Below are 14,527 nucleotides of genomic sequence, written 5' to 3'. Positions count from 1 at the left end.
AACCGTAGTTAACGACACATAAACAACTAGACCAAAAAAAAAAAAAAAAATAAACTCGTAAACCTGATTTAAGAAATTTAAAGTGTAGGTGCTAATATGGTCGTGCTACATGACTTTGCTTACTTTTGCTTCTTGGTTAAGGTACGGATTCTGTTTTCTTTTCATCGTAGTATACTTGTATTTTTTTTTTCATTGCTCGTTGGTACGGATTCTGTTTTGATTACCTCGTAGTATCTTTATTTATTAGATTCGTTACTCTTTGGTACGAATTCTTTGGTCTTCTCATCGTAGTATTTATCTTTATCATATCCGTTACTTTGTAGTACGGATTTTTGTCTCTGTCTTATAGTGTTATTTTCATGATTCGATACCAATATTCGTTTGATATGCGATACATTATAGGAGTCGGTTTGTATTTGTTTGTTTGTTTATTAGTGTGTTGTAGCATGCCATACCTCAGACTTGTATCATGGTCGCATGTTCCTGTTAGTATCATTTTCAGTTGCCTGTAAATTATTTATAAGGCCTTCGTATTTGTACTCTGTCACCCAAGCATGTCTGGCTTGTCGTTTGGGCGTCAACGACATGGCACTTATCGTGAAAGTGCGTAATAAAAGTTCACGACGTCTTTAGCTTGTGCTTGTGTAGCACCTTGGCCACTAGAGGCGTATAGATCGATCTTAGCTCTGAGTTTGAGTTTGTTTGTCTGGAGATGGAATAATGGGTGCACGCCACACTCACCATCTCATAGGTGCATGGACTAGCTAGCTGTGTACCAGTCTGTTTCTGTTTCTGGCTTTGGGTGCTTCTGTGTTACACGACTTATTTTGTTGATATATAGTTGTCGTGTAAGTTAGTATATGTTTCTGTATGTGAATATGTTAAGTATCTGTTCTGATATGTCTGATATGTTTGTATGCATCTGGTTATGTTTCCGATTGTGTATGGGGTTAATTATGCTTTTGATTGTGTTCCGTATCCGATTCTGTTATGTATCAGCTATGTCTCTTTTGACTCAGCATATGTACCGTTTTGTATCAGATTTGTCTTGATCAGTATCAGTCTCAGTTTGGATTTAGATTCCATGATATACGTTTAGTTTGTGTCCGACAATATCTGTATTCAGTATTTGATTCGGTGTCTGTCGATATTTTTTTGTTGAATCTATCTTTGTTCCCTGTCCTTTTTTTCCGATCGGTTTAAGAAATTTCGTAAGGATTAAATTATTCTACGTTTAAAATCAAGTTATCGAGATTATTTTGGTTATTAAATATAAATCTCCAAAGCTATACAAATAGTTATTTTAATTAAATAATAATTTATGAAATTTGATTAAGTAATAGAGATGGTTTTGAATCTGAACGTTATTTTAAATATAATAGCTTCAACAATCCTTTCTTTTAAAGATTATATTATTTTTAATGGTATTTAACATGTCCAGGCTTACGTTTTTTTTTGTTTTGTTTCTGTATCGGCTTTCCATGTCTGTTTACGTAACTTTTATAAGTATTGCATTTGAAATCCGGTTTATTACATTTATTATATTTCTAAATTATAAGTTTTCAAAGTTAGAAAATTGTTCTTTTTGTCTAATGTTGATTTGCTATGAAATGTGATAAACTATTTTATTTTGATAAAATTCAAACACTCAATATAAGAAAATACTTTTGCCAAGTATCTTATTTTAAAAATAATAGCATTATTAAACGTTATTTAAAATATTCGATAGTTATTATTTCTTGGATTTGTATAAACGTTCCATTTAAAAACTACAAATGATAGGTTGGAAACTTTTCTGGTTATACAGATACTAGATTAATTAAACAATATTTTCAATAAGTTTGTTTATACAAGATAACATATTTTAGTCATCGTGGTCAACGATGTATCAGTCTCTACAACGATTTTGTGTTGACTTTTGTTTCCGTATCAGTTTCCGTTACAATTTCAGATCGGTTCGTGTATCAGTTTTTGCATCAGTCATGAGCCTCCATTTGTTTTCAGTGACCGTTTCAGTTCAGTCTTAGTTCAGTTATGTTCTGTTGTGTTTTGCTTCCGCTGATATGACTTTACTTGTACTGTTGATTTCTCCGTTACTGGGCAACTTTTGGCTCAGCCGTATTTTTCTTTTTGTGTTTGTCTTATTTTTTTACAGGTAATCTGGGATAATATGGGATTTCAGTGAGGAGCGTTAGGAAGTTGTTGAACAAGATTCTTTATTCCAGTAACGTAATAAAATGTAATTAAGATCTTTTATTTAATGCTTTGGATTGGTTTTTAGTTTTGATATCTGTAAGAGTGACACGTCAGCCCTAGACGGGTTGGGGTGTTACAATTATGGTATCAGAGCAAAGGCTCTTTCCTGTAGAAAACTTAAACCATAATAGCTAAACCCGTGAGTTAATGGGTAGACGTTGGGTTAGGGTTTCGACTTTCGATCGATCTTGAACTCGTCACTTTTTGGTCTTTAGAGCTACCTGTTTGAGAGATTTATGTTGTTAACTACTACTAGCATATAAGGTGCTTTCTTCCTGTTGGATAATAAAACCTTTCAATCATCATTGCGATTTCATTTTCAAGTTCTAAAATAAAACGAAACTTGGTGGATGACATGATTGACGTGGGTACGATATGGAACGAATTCGACTATGTGTCACAAGGATCTTGCTATCATACGCACTTCTAGAGGTGTTTCACATAAGTTATATATATTCTAGCATAATCGACACATATTCTTTAGTTATTATCTCATGAATTTTTTTTTGAGTTAATGCATTTGACTATGTTTCATTTATCGTCATTTTTTTTTTCTCTACAACTTGGATAGATCGTTGAGAGGCATGTCAGGTGGACCGTTAGGGCACCATTGTAAGGTAATTAACGATTATGGTCATGAACATAATCGTGAATTACAGGTACATTGGTGTGCTTTTGGACTCCTAATATGTGGATTAGTGACTATCTGATTGTTTTAAGAATCTTAAACTCGGGCGCACAACTATCAACCTCATCATATATGTTCTTGATAGAGTTGCTATCGGAAATTACTACCTGTTGAGTCAAACAACCATCATTAAATCATCTGATCACCTACTGTAATCCACCAATGCCCATCGTTTGGGTATCGACAACGTGATTCAAAGATTTTGATTAGGTTCCGATTAACTACCTAGCCACCCTCCCGCATCCTTGTATCTCCGTTACTGTCTCGTTCGCATATCTGTCTCTGTTCGACATTAAGGCTTAACAATTTCAGTTCTAATACGGCTACTTTGACCCGACGACTTGAACTTTCAAAACGAAAGTTGAACTTTAAGAGATGGGAAGATTGTGTTCCTTTCTAAAGTGACAAAACTTGACTTTAAAAAAAAATTATACACGTACTGGATGAAGTCTGTTCTTAGGCTACTAGTTTACTAAAACTCTATGATTGGTTCACCTGCATGGACGCCCACAAATTCATTGACCGCCCTGGTAGGCTGGTACCTTACTTGGCTGCTACATATATGATATGCTCGATCAAGGCTTCTAGACTACCAAACTTATATTTTAAATCCTAACATAAAATCTAGAACCATGGACATGTTGGCGGTAATATAATCAGAATTAATTATATTGTAGTATGGAGTAAAATAATATAAAAAAATTAAATTTATGAATTGTTATTCGAATTAGAATTAGAATGAGCGTTGATTATTTGAAACCATTTGCTCTAAAGCAATAGCAGTATGTCATGGATGGTAATGCATAGGGTTATACACACAAGAACCAACCAAATTCAAACTATAAATAAAGTTTACCCTCTGGTACAACGTGCAACGTTGACTTCGTTTGTTTATGCATCATATGTATCCAAAAGGGGGTGGCGGCGCAACTTGTTGCCCGACTACCTGCCATTGCTTTGTAATTGCCCTTTTTCATGTGGAATGATATTAAATAGTTTATCTTAAAAAAAAGTATTTTAGTCTAACAGATGTTGGTACATACAAATTTAGATTTATTAAGTTTTGGTACCAATTTACCTTTCATCTCAGAAACTTCGTACTTTAGTATTGCTTTGTGCAGGATTATATAATGTTTTACTCTATACCGTATCAGGCTATCAGTTATATCCTAATTGCTTGTTATCCGAACTTTACAATTTCGAGGACGAAATTTTTTTAGGAGGGTAGAATTGTAACACCAACAAAAAAAAATAATAATAATAAGTTAGTTATTTTTTAAAGTTGGTAATCTAATAACTAAATATACGTTTCTATGCAAAATATACATTAAGTTGTCTTGTTTCATTTTTTTTTCTTTGTTCTACGTTCAACACAAAGTTAAAAAGGAAGAAATTTATGTACTAATAACGAATAATTATGTGTGTTTCTTTAATTGCTGGCATTCAAGAAAATAGAAATAGTATAACATTTATGATTTGACCCTTAATTGGCTTGTACGATTTGTTTTAGTTGGTTTTTGTATAATCTCTAAAATAAATAAAAGGAAACAAATCAGCCTTTGATTTGGGGATTACGATTACTCATTCTAATCAATTATTTTTTCTAATAAAAAAAAAAACCCTACAACATTGTTCCATTCAAAATGGCATTCCAATCTTCCCTCTGTTACGACGGATCGGGCCACCCACCTTGCCACCATTGTTCTAGCTTCACCGGTTACACAATCATTGTCACACACCACCTTTGTTCGATCCCATCAGTTGGGTTACTCGCGTTCTTTGAGCCATGAACAGCCACGGTCACCGCTCTTGTCTCACTCTTTAGTTTGTTCGGGTTCGATTATTGAGGTAATGAATTCGATCTTCCCTAAGTATGTGTTCTGTAATTGTTGTACGAATTGGGTTATTGTTCCGGTGACTAGAAACCTACCCATCTGCAAGATAACAAGAAAAAAAAAGCTCATTACATAATAAATTGAATGATGGATGTGTTATTTTCTTGTTCCATTTGTTAATTTTGATTATGAAACCAACACAACTGGTGGTTGGAATGAATTAATTGCTACACTTTGCTAAGCTTCTAAAATTTATCAAGATTAACCTAAATTGTTTCTGGAATAATATTATATCATTTATTTGTAAGTGTAAAGTTTTAATTAACTTTTTATATGGATAGTTAGGATCAGATTATTAAAAAGAATTACATTCATGTAGTGAAAATTTGTTATTATCTACCCTAAGTACATACACACAAATGCAAAGGTAACGAAGGAACAACAGTTGTGCTTCATATTCAATCAACTGGTGGTTTAATTAAGTTGAGAGGTAAATGCACGTAGCAAACTAGTGACCTTGTTGGACCAGCTTAATATATACACATATCACTCCATATTATTATAATATTAGCTATGGTAGAAAGACCTTGACATTAATAACAATTACATGTTTTATTTTGAGATCAAGTTGATAAACGTACTATAACACACCTATTGAAATCATTAACCGCAAATCCCAAAAGTATCCGTCGCCGGAACCGTAGTTAACGACACATAAACAACTAGACCAAAAAAAAAAAAAAAAATAAACTCGTAAACCTGATTTAAGAAATTTAAAGTGTAGGTGCTAATATGGTCGTGCTACATGACTTTGCTTACTTTTGCTTCTTGGTTAAGGTACGGATTCTGTTTTCTTTTCATCGTAGTATACTTGTATTTTTTTTTCATTGCTCGTTGGTACGGATTCTGTTTTGATTACCTCGTAGTATCTTTATTTATTAGTTTCGTTACTCTTTGGTACGAATTCTTTGGTCTTCTCATCGTAGTATTTATCTTTATCATATCCGTTACTTTGTAGTACGGATTTTTGTCTCTGTCTTATAGTGTTATTTTCATGATTCGATACCAATATTCGTTTGATATGCGATACATTATAGGAGTCGGTTTGTATTTGTTTGTTTGTTTATTAGTGTGTTGTACCATGCCATACCTCAGACTTGTATCATGGTCGCATGTTCCTGTTAGTATCATTTTCAGTTGCCTGTAAATTATTTATAAGGCCTTCGTATTTGTACTCTGTCCCCCAAGCATGTCTGGCTTGTCGTTTGGGCGTCAACGACATGGCACTTATCGTGAAAGTGCATAATAAAAGTTCACGACGTCTTTAGCTTGTGCTTGTGTAGCACCTTGGCCACTAGAGGCGTATAGATCGATCTTAGCTCTGAGTTTGAGTTTGTTTGTCTGGAGATGGAATAATGGGTGCACGCCACACTCACCATCTCATAGGTGCATGGACTAGCTAGCTATGTACCAATCTGTTTCTGTTTCTGGCTTTGGGTGCTTCTGTGTTACACGACTTATTTTGTTGATATATAGTTGTCGTGTAAGTTAGTATATGTTTCTGTATGTGAATATGTTAAGTATCTGTTCTGATATGTCTGATATGTTTGAATGCATCTGGTTATGTTTCCGATTGTGTATGGGGTTAATTATGCTTTTGATTGTGTTCCGTATCCGATTCTGTTATGTATCAGCTATGTCTCTTTTGACTCAGCATATGTACCGGTTTGTATCAGATTTGTCTTGATCAGTATCAGTCTCAGTTTGGATTTAGATTCCGTGATATACGTTTAGTTTGTGTCCGACAATATCTGTATTCAGTATTTGATTCGGTGTCTGTCGATATTTTTTTGTTGAATCTATCTTTGTTCCCTGTCCTTTTTTTCCGATCGGTTTAAGAGATTTCGTAAGGATTAAATTATTCTACGTTTAAAATCAAGTTATCGAGATTATTTTGGTTATTAAATATAAATCTCCAAAGCTATACAAATAGTTATTTTAATTAAATAATAATTTATGAAATTTGATTAAGTAATAGAGATGGTTTTGAATCTGAACATTATTTTAAATATAATAGCTTCAACAATCCTTTCTTTTAAAGATTATATTATTTTTAATGGTATTTAACATGTCCAGGCTTACGTTTTTTTTTTGTTTTGTTTCTGTATCGGCTTTCCATGTCTGTTTACGTAACTTTTATAAGTATTGCATTTGAAATCCGGTTTATTACATTTATTATATTTCTAAATTATAAGTTTTCAAAGTTAGAAAATTGTTCTTTTTGTCTAATGTTGATTTGCTATGAAATGTGATAAACTATTTTATTTTGATAAAATTCAAACACTCAATATAAGAAAATACTTTTGCCAAGTATCTTATTTTAAAAATAATAGCATTATTAAACGTTATTTAAAATATTCGATAGTTATTATTTCTTGGATTTGTATAAACGTTCCATTTAAAAACTACAAATGATAGGTTGGAAACTTTTCTGGTTATACAGATACTAGATTAATTAAACAATATTTTCAATAAGTTTGTTTATACAAGATAACATATTTTAGTCATCGTGGTCAACGATGTATCAGTCTCTACAACGATTTTGTGTTGACTTTTGTTTCCGTATCAGTTTCCGTTACAATTTCAGATCGGTTCGTGTATCAGTTTTTGCATCAGTCATGAGCCTCCATTTGTTTTCAGTGACCGTTTCAGTTCAGTCTTAGTTCAGTTATGTTCTGTTGTGTTTTGCTTCCGCTGATATGACTTTACTTGTACTGTTGATTTCTCCGTTACTGGGCAACTTTTGGCTCAGCCGTATTTTTCTTTTTGTGTTTGTCTTATTTTTTTTACAGGTAATCTGGGATAATATGGGATTTCAGTGAGGAGCGTTAGGAAGTTGCTGAACAAGATTCTTTATTCCAGTAACGTAATAAAATGTAATTAAGATCTTTTATTTAATGCTTTGGATTGGTTTTTAGTTTTGATATCTGTAAGAGTGACACGTCAGCCCTAGACGGGTTGGGGTGTTACAACTTATGTATATATTATTGTTTAATTGTTTTTTTTAGCAAACTTGACTGTTGTTAGATGAATGATTATAACTGTCATAACAGTTATAGCATTTCTCAGCGGATTAAACAAACAAAAACAAAAGAATAAGAAAGGTAGAGGGTGAAGAACGTATACCGTACAAGACGGGTGAGTCTCCGGCGAACCGTGACTGAACCGGGACTCGACTCAGACAAAACAGGCTCGAAGCCCAAATGGACCAGAATCGAGACACCCACCATTGCCGAAACCGCCACCGCCATCGACGCTGTCGTGGCTCCGGTACCGAGCAAGGCCTGAACTGAACTAAACCGGCTTGTACCCGTGTTAACTGTCAGAGAATCGAACTCGAGATCACTCGGGTAAACCATCAACCTACAAAACTAACTGGGTTGCGTCTCTGCCGGTCGATCATCAAACAAACGGGAGAGGGTGAGATCGAGAGGAAGTGGAAGCTCAGAGGGGTCTTGTTGTGAAAGGAAGATGTGGATGAAGGTGCTTTCTATGTGTGTGGTGAAGATACATCAGTAGAGAAAGAAAAAAAAGGGGGTTTGGGAGGGAAAACTTTGAGAAGAAGATGGAGAGATCCAAGTGTCTTGTGCGGCCGATCAAAAAAGAAGGGTATTAGGGTTTGTAATTTATAAAAATAGGTATGATGGTTAGGTTTTTAACTGGGCTTGGGCCCCGGGCCTACAAGCCTATTACTAGTGTTTTTAGGTTGTCCAGAACACATTTTTAAAATCCGTTTTCAACTGTGTTTCTAAAAATAGGAAATGAACCCGAACTTTATAATAATAAAAAAAAAGAATTACGGAAATACGAGACGTTACAGTCACCCCTCCTTTAGGAAATTTCGTCCCGAAATTTATTTAAGAGGAAGACTCGAAAGGGTTTCTGGCAAACCGAAGATGATTGTTTAAAATTGAGGTTTTGGAGTTGATACCACAGAGGATAATTGAGGTATAAGGGTGAACGATTGATCTAATAAACGATGATGAGTATAAGAATAGCATAAGTATCGGATAGACGAAAGTAATGAGTTAAGAATGAAGTCTCGTCAGGGATAATCGGATATAGTGCGTTTGTGAGTTGTTAAAGTTTACGTATTAGGTCTAAGTAGGTCTGCAAAACACTGAATTTCTTATGGCACGTTTTACGAAAACTTAGCAACATAGTGAAAAACACTTATATATAGGAAGTACCAACGGTGTATCCACCATGTTTTAACCACGTTACGTCGATCTCGTATTCGGTGTCATGTTACATTCCATGTCTTACCATACGCAGTAGCACACTCTATGGTTCTCATACGTCCATTACTATAATCCCGTGTGCACCCGCGATTATACCAATCGTCGCATGATTTGCATAGCTTGTACTAGTTGCGTATGAATCAAGGTATGCATAAATTTTAAAAATAACATTGCGTGTTTCAAGAAATGTAGCATGTAAGCATGTTTGCGTTCCAAATAGTATAAGACCAACGTAAACGAATCCCTCGGGTTTCGCCCGCGTATAGGTGCGAAAGTGTAAATTTTGTGTAAAAAGCATGAGCATAATATAAGTCTAAATACGAACACGCACGAAAGCATAAACACAAAAAGCATGCCAGGAGTATGAGTAAAAGTATAAGCATAGCGTGTATGAAAAATGAGTATAAATGTGAGTACAAATTTGAGCATAAACGAAAACGTGAGCATAAACGTAAATCGTATAAATGAGAGTATATATATAAGTACGAGTCTAACATAAATTGTATAAATGCGAGTATAACTATGAATTTAAATATAAACATAATTGTATTGGTATGAGGAAAATATATGGATGTGAATATAAGTTTAAGCATAGTTGTATAGGTACAAGTACAAGTAGGATATATGAGTATAAACACGAATATGAATATTAGCGTAAACGTAATTGTGAGTGTAAGTATAATTGTATTATTATGAATATAACCTTGGACATAAGTATGGCGTAAATGTATAATTTGTGAACATGAGTATAATATAAAGTGTAAGAATATGTATATGATTATGAAAATAAACATAAATGTGTAAGCGTAAGATGTATAAATACGAATATGGATATGAGTGTAATAAGTAAAAATTTTGTATGTGGTATTAATCGTAATATACGAATTTAAGCATGTAAAAGGCCGAGAAGTTTTGAGTATAAAAACAAAATGAGGGGTATATGCGAATTTGTCGTGAGATATAAACTAAAACGCGTAAGATAGTATGCATGTATAGTTGTTTGAGCAAGCGTGAAGTTTAATTAAAATCAAAATAGATTGAGTTGACATGAAATATAGAATCTAGTTCATAAATGTAAAGAGAGTATAAAATATCTATTGGTTATGTGTGTTATACTTTGTGAAAGAAAGGAAATGCTACTCTTGTTTTAAAAAAGGATTTACACTCGTTGACGATGGTTGGTTCTTATGAAGTTTCATTGCCCACACATTTTAAATTAAATTGACGTATTGAATAATGGTTGAAAAGGTTCTAGAAGTAAATAAGTTTGCATCGTTTTAAATGATCTTGCATTAAAGAAGAAATTCGAAGTTTAAAGATTTTTGTGACAACGTTGATTAGAAAAAGGATTTTGGTATACGATCTTAGTGATTGTTGAAAAAGCGTCTTTAATAAAACATTTTACTGATTTTGAAAGAAATTTTAGTAAATGATTGAATAACATTGGTAGTATTTTATAAGTGTGCGTGAAAAAGTTGGTTTGATTCCTAATTGAAAATAGAAAATCTTTAGTTTAAGAATATAAGATGAGCCTTTTTTTTCAAAGTTACGTTGAATACAAAATTTCGTGGGCAATGGATTTCGTGAATTTTGAAAATCGAGGAGTACGCGTTTATGGTAAAGGTTAAGAATTTTGTGTGTGTGAGCTATATAAAAATAGATTGTAGAATAAGAAGTTCATTCATATAAACAATGCTTTTTGAAATAATTAGAGATTTGACTAATGATAAACGATTTAGATGTATAAATGATCGTGTTTATATAACATAGTCTATTAAAAGAAAGTATCGGTAATGATCACCTAGGTAAGGGAATCACCCCTAACCCATTGGTGAGGTTGTTGTAAGATGAGAAAAAGAAGCAGAGTTAATCGTCAAGGTAAGGAAATCACTCCTATCTCGACGATATGTCTCCACTTGTTGTTACAAAAAGAAAAATGTAAATAAAATTACGAGAAATTATGCATGCTAGTGATGTATAATCGTATGATGTATGCGCGAAAGTGAAATCTTAAAAATGGTTCAAAACTGACAAGAAAGAGTTTCATCATAAAAGATCGAAGATAATAAAGCGTACATCTGATAAAAAGAGACTTGGATGGTTCCAAAACGGAACGTTGACTAACCAAAGTGGTCGAAAGGTCTTTTGAATCTGAGAGCATGCTTTGGCCTGATAGGTGGTATACTCTCGCCGACAAGTCGGTTAACGGTATTCACCCTTCCAGTTACTACATGCCCCAATTCAATCGAAAATTCGAGACTTGGCGAGATTTATGTAAAATCAAGGAGTGGGACTAGTCGACGAGGTGCGGGTTTCACCCCTGACTTGACGACTTCGTGCCCTAGGTGTGGTTGGTACTCGTCGGGTCAAATTAAATTTTGAGACGTTGACGAGGGTCCACTAGAATTTAAATTTGAAATTTCCATTAAGATGTGGGTTTCACTCCCAACTTAATGGTGAATTTCATGCAAAAATAGAATCGAGCGAGATGAGAGTCGTTTACCAAATTGTGGGTTTCACGCCTATTTCGGTAAACTCGTCCCGTTTGTGTAATATGAGTGTTGTCAGATTCAGAATAATCGAGTAAAATGCATGAGGTAAGAGTATGTTAAAGGAATGAACAAACAAATATAAACGCACAATGGAGTATATCAAGAATAGCACATAATGAGTGGGACAATAAAACATGTATTAGCACATAATAAAGCAAGTATAACATGTCAAGTGTTAACACATAAGCGACATATATGCTTAAAAGATCAAAAGAGAATAAATAAGAGCAAATAAGGTAGCATGCAAGTAGTTTCAAGTAAAACATAAGAATGAAGCTCTAAAACTATAGACTAGGTTAAAGCATTCCTACTTTTCCTAATTCCCTATAGTTATGGCTCTGATACCAATCTGTCACACCCCAACCAATGGCGGAACATCGGGATGAGACGAAGTGTGAAGATTGCTTGAGACATCATAACGCTAATAATTGTGACAAGTATTTAAATAATCCGATTTCATTTCATAAGATAAATTGTCAACATTACGAGAAATTCAAATACAACAAGTTTAACAAAATAACATAACAACATAACAAAATTGATACAACATATTAAACCCTAACGTCTATATGTGTATCTAGGCATCAACGCTACTTCTTTTCTTAGCATCATCCTCATCAACCTGTAATATGTTTAAAATAATTCAATGCAAAAGCAAAGGCGAGTATACAAGTTTGTTACATACATAGCAAAAGATAAGTTTTAAACAATTCCTCATAGCAAGCATGTGATTCAAGATAAGCATTTAAAAATGGTATGTGTCTAACATATCAAACCAAGGAAACGCAATATGCTCATGACATTACCGAGATAAAGGGGCGGGTCGTTAATCCTATAGCGCTATATATGTCACGGTTTAGCTCGTACGAAGTTAATGATAAATTCAACACATAAGATAAATCCAAGTTTAAAGCATCAAGCCGTCACGTATACAAGCATGTTGTAGGAATGTTCATGTGTTTAAGCAAAATGTTCATGTGTAAGTTGATAGATAAACATGTTACACCCCAAAAGTGGTAAAAGTAAAAAGGGGGAAATACGAGTATACTCACCTTGGTTGAGTATAAGAAACCCTCGAAATAACGCACGAGTAAAGGTGGAGAATTCCAAGAGAATGAACATACGGTTTATCCTAGATGTTAAAATGCCACATAACGATCTATTCAATATTTATACGCTAAATAGAATTCCTAATACTTTATGGTTTACAAATTAGTAATTGGTATATTATATTTTATCTCAATAAACTTTTATTGTTATAGAAGAAATATATTTGATAATTTACGTATATTATTAACTTATTTGTAAAAAAGAAATTTAAATAAAACTAGATTAAGTGGACAAGAAAAATTACTTATATTGAACCAACATTGATTCATTTTAACACATGTGAAAAAAAAACTTTCGATTTTTTTTATTGCATAAGTATATATTAATTAATAACAAGAAATTCATCTTACTTTAAAAAAATATATATATATATGATACTGTTTTTTTTTTGAAAGGCGGATTTCATTAACAAACAACAAAACTACGGGAAATCTCCAAGATGGAGACACCCGAACCAACTTACATCACATCGAAACTAAAGGACTGCCAATCCTTCCAACCTACCATAACCTGTTTACACCGATTAGAAAACCAAAGAAAACTTAAAGCTTTAATATCCGCAATAATTTCAACCACGTTCCGCCTTTCGTTCTTGAATATTTTCTCGTTCCTCGCCTTCCATATACGCCAACAAGTGATAATCATAATACCATGCATCTTCAACCTCTTGATCGCCGTCCAAGAAGGGCTAGAAAACTCCTGCACTATATCAGCCACCGAAAAAAATAGAACGGATTATGTTTAACCCACCTAGCAATACCGTTCCAAACACCACACGCCACGATACATGCCGTAAGGATGTGATCCACACTCTCCTCATGATCCTCACAAAAACTGCACATACCATCCCCACAGTTTATATTCCTACGAATTAACGCCTGCTTAGTAGGAATACGATCCATCAACATTCGCCACATAAAAATGTTACATTTAATCGGCACCCATTTACACCAACTAAAAGACACAAGACTAGGACTAGAAGACCCACTTTCGATCCATTTTTTTACCTCTTTAACCGAAAACCCATCGGGAGAACCTGAATTCCAAAACCAACTATCATTCGCATCGCCCAAAACCTGACCTTCAATCATTTGCATACAATCCTGGAGCTGCTGAACTTCCAGAACTGTAGACGGAGGACTTCTCCAAACCCATTGATCACCATTAAGCCGCTCCCAAACCATACACCCCTTGTCTAGTTCTAAACGAAACAAATCAGGATACAACACTTTTAAAGGACTGCTGGACACCCAAGGATCAGTCCAGAACCTTATACTCCTCCCATTCCCAAGACAACCTCTAATCATGCTGACACTGTTCACTTCCGCCACCTTCAACCGAGTCGCACTGTGAATCAATTTAGACCAAGTACCATTATACATCGAGCTCTTAGGATACACCTCCTATCTCCTATTTGACCCATGTATGGCGTCTACCACCCTTCTCCAAAGAGCTTCCCCTTCATACCGAAATCTCCAAAGCCATTTAACCAAAAGCGCATTATTGCAATCATCTAGTTTACATATACCTAGACCACCATGTTTAATAGGTTTAGTGACTATGTCCCAACCCACCCAATGCGCTTTCTTAACATTCAAATTACCTCCCCATAAGAACTTCCGAATCAAGCCTTCCAAGGTATTCACCACTCCCACCGGGGCCTTGAAAAGCGAAAAATAATACGATGGTAAGCTTTGTAATACTGATTTTATTAGGGTTAACCTGCCACCAATGGAGAGAGTATTCGATTTCCACTTTGACAGTCTAGTCTTGAACACCTTAATC

The sequence above is a fragment of the Helianthus annuus genome, chromosome 1, assembly GCF_002127325.2.
Source record: "Helianthus annuus cultivar XRQ/B chromosome 1, HanXRQr2.0-SUNRISE, whole genome shotgun sequence".
Classification (NCBI taxonomy): domain Eukaryota; kingdom Viridiplantae; phylum Streptophyta; class Magnoliopsida; order Asterales; family Asteraceae; genus Helianthus; species Helianthus annuus.
The sequence above is the reverse complement of the archived record's forward strand: the minus strand, read 5'-3'. Positions refer to the sequence as shown.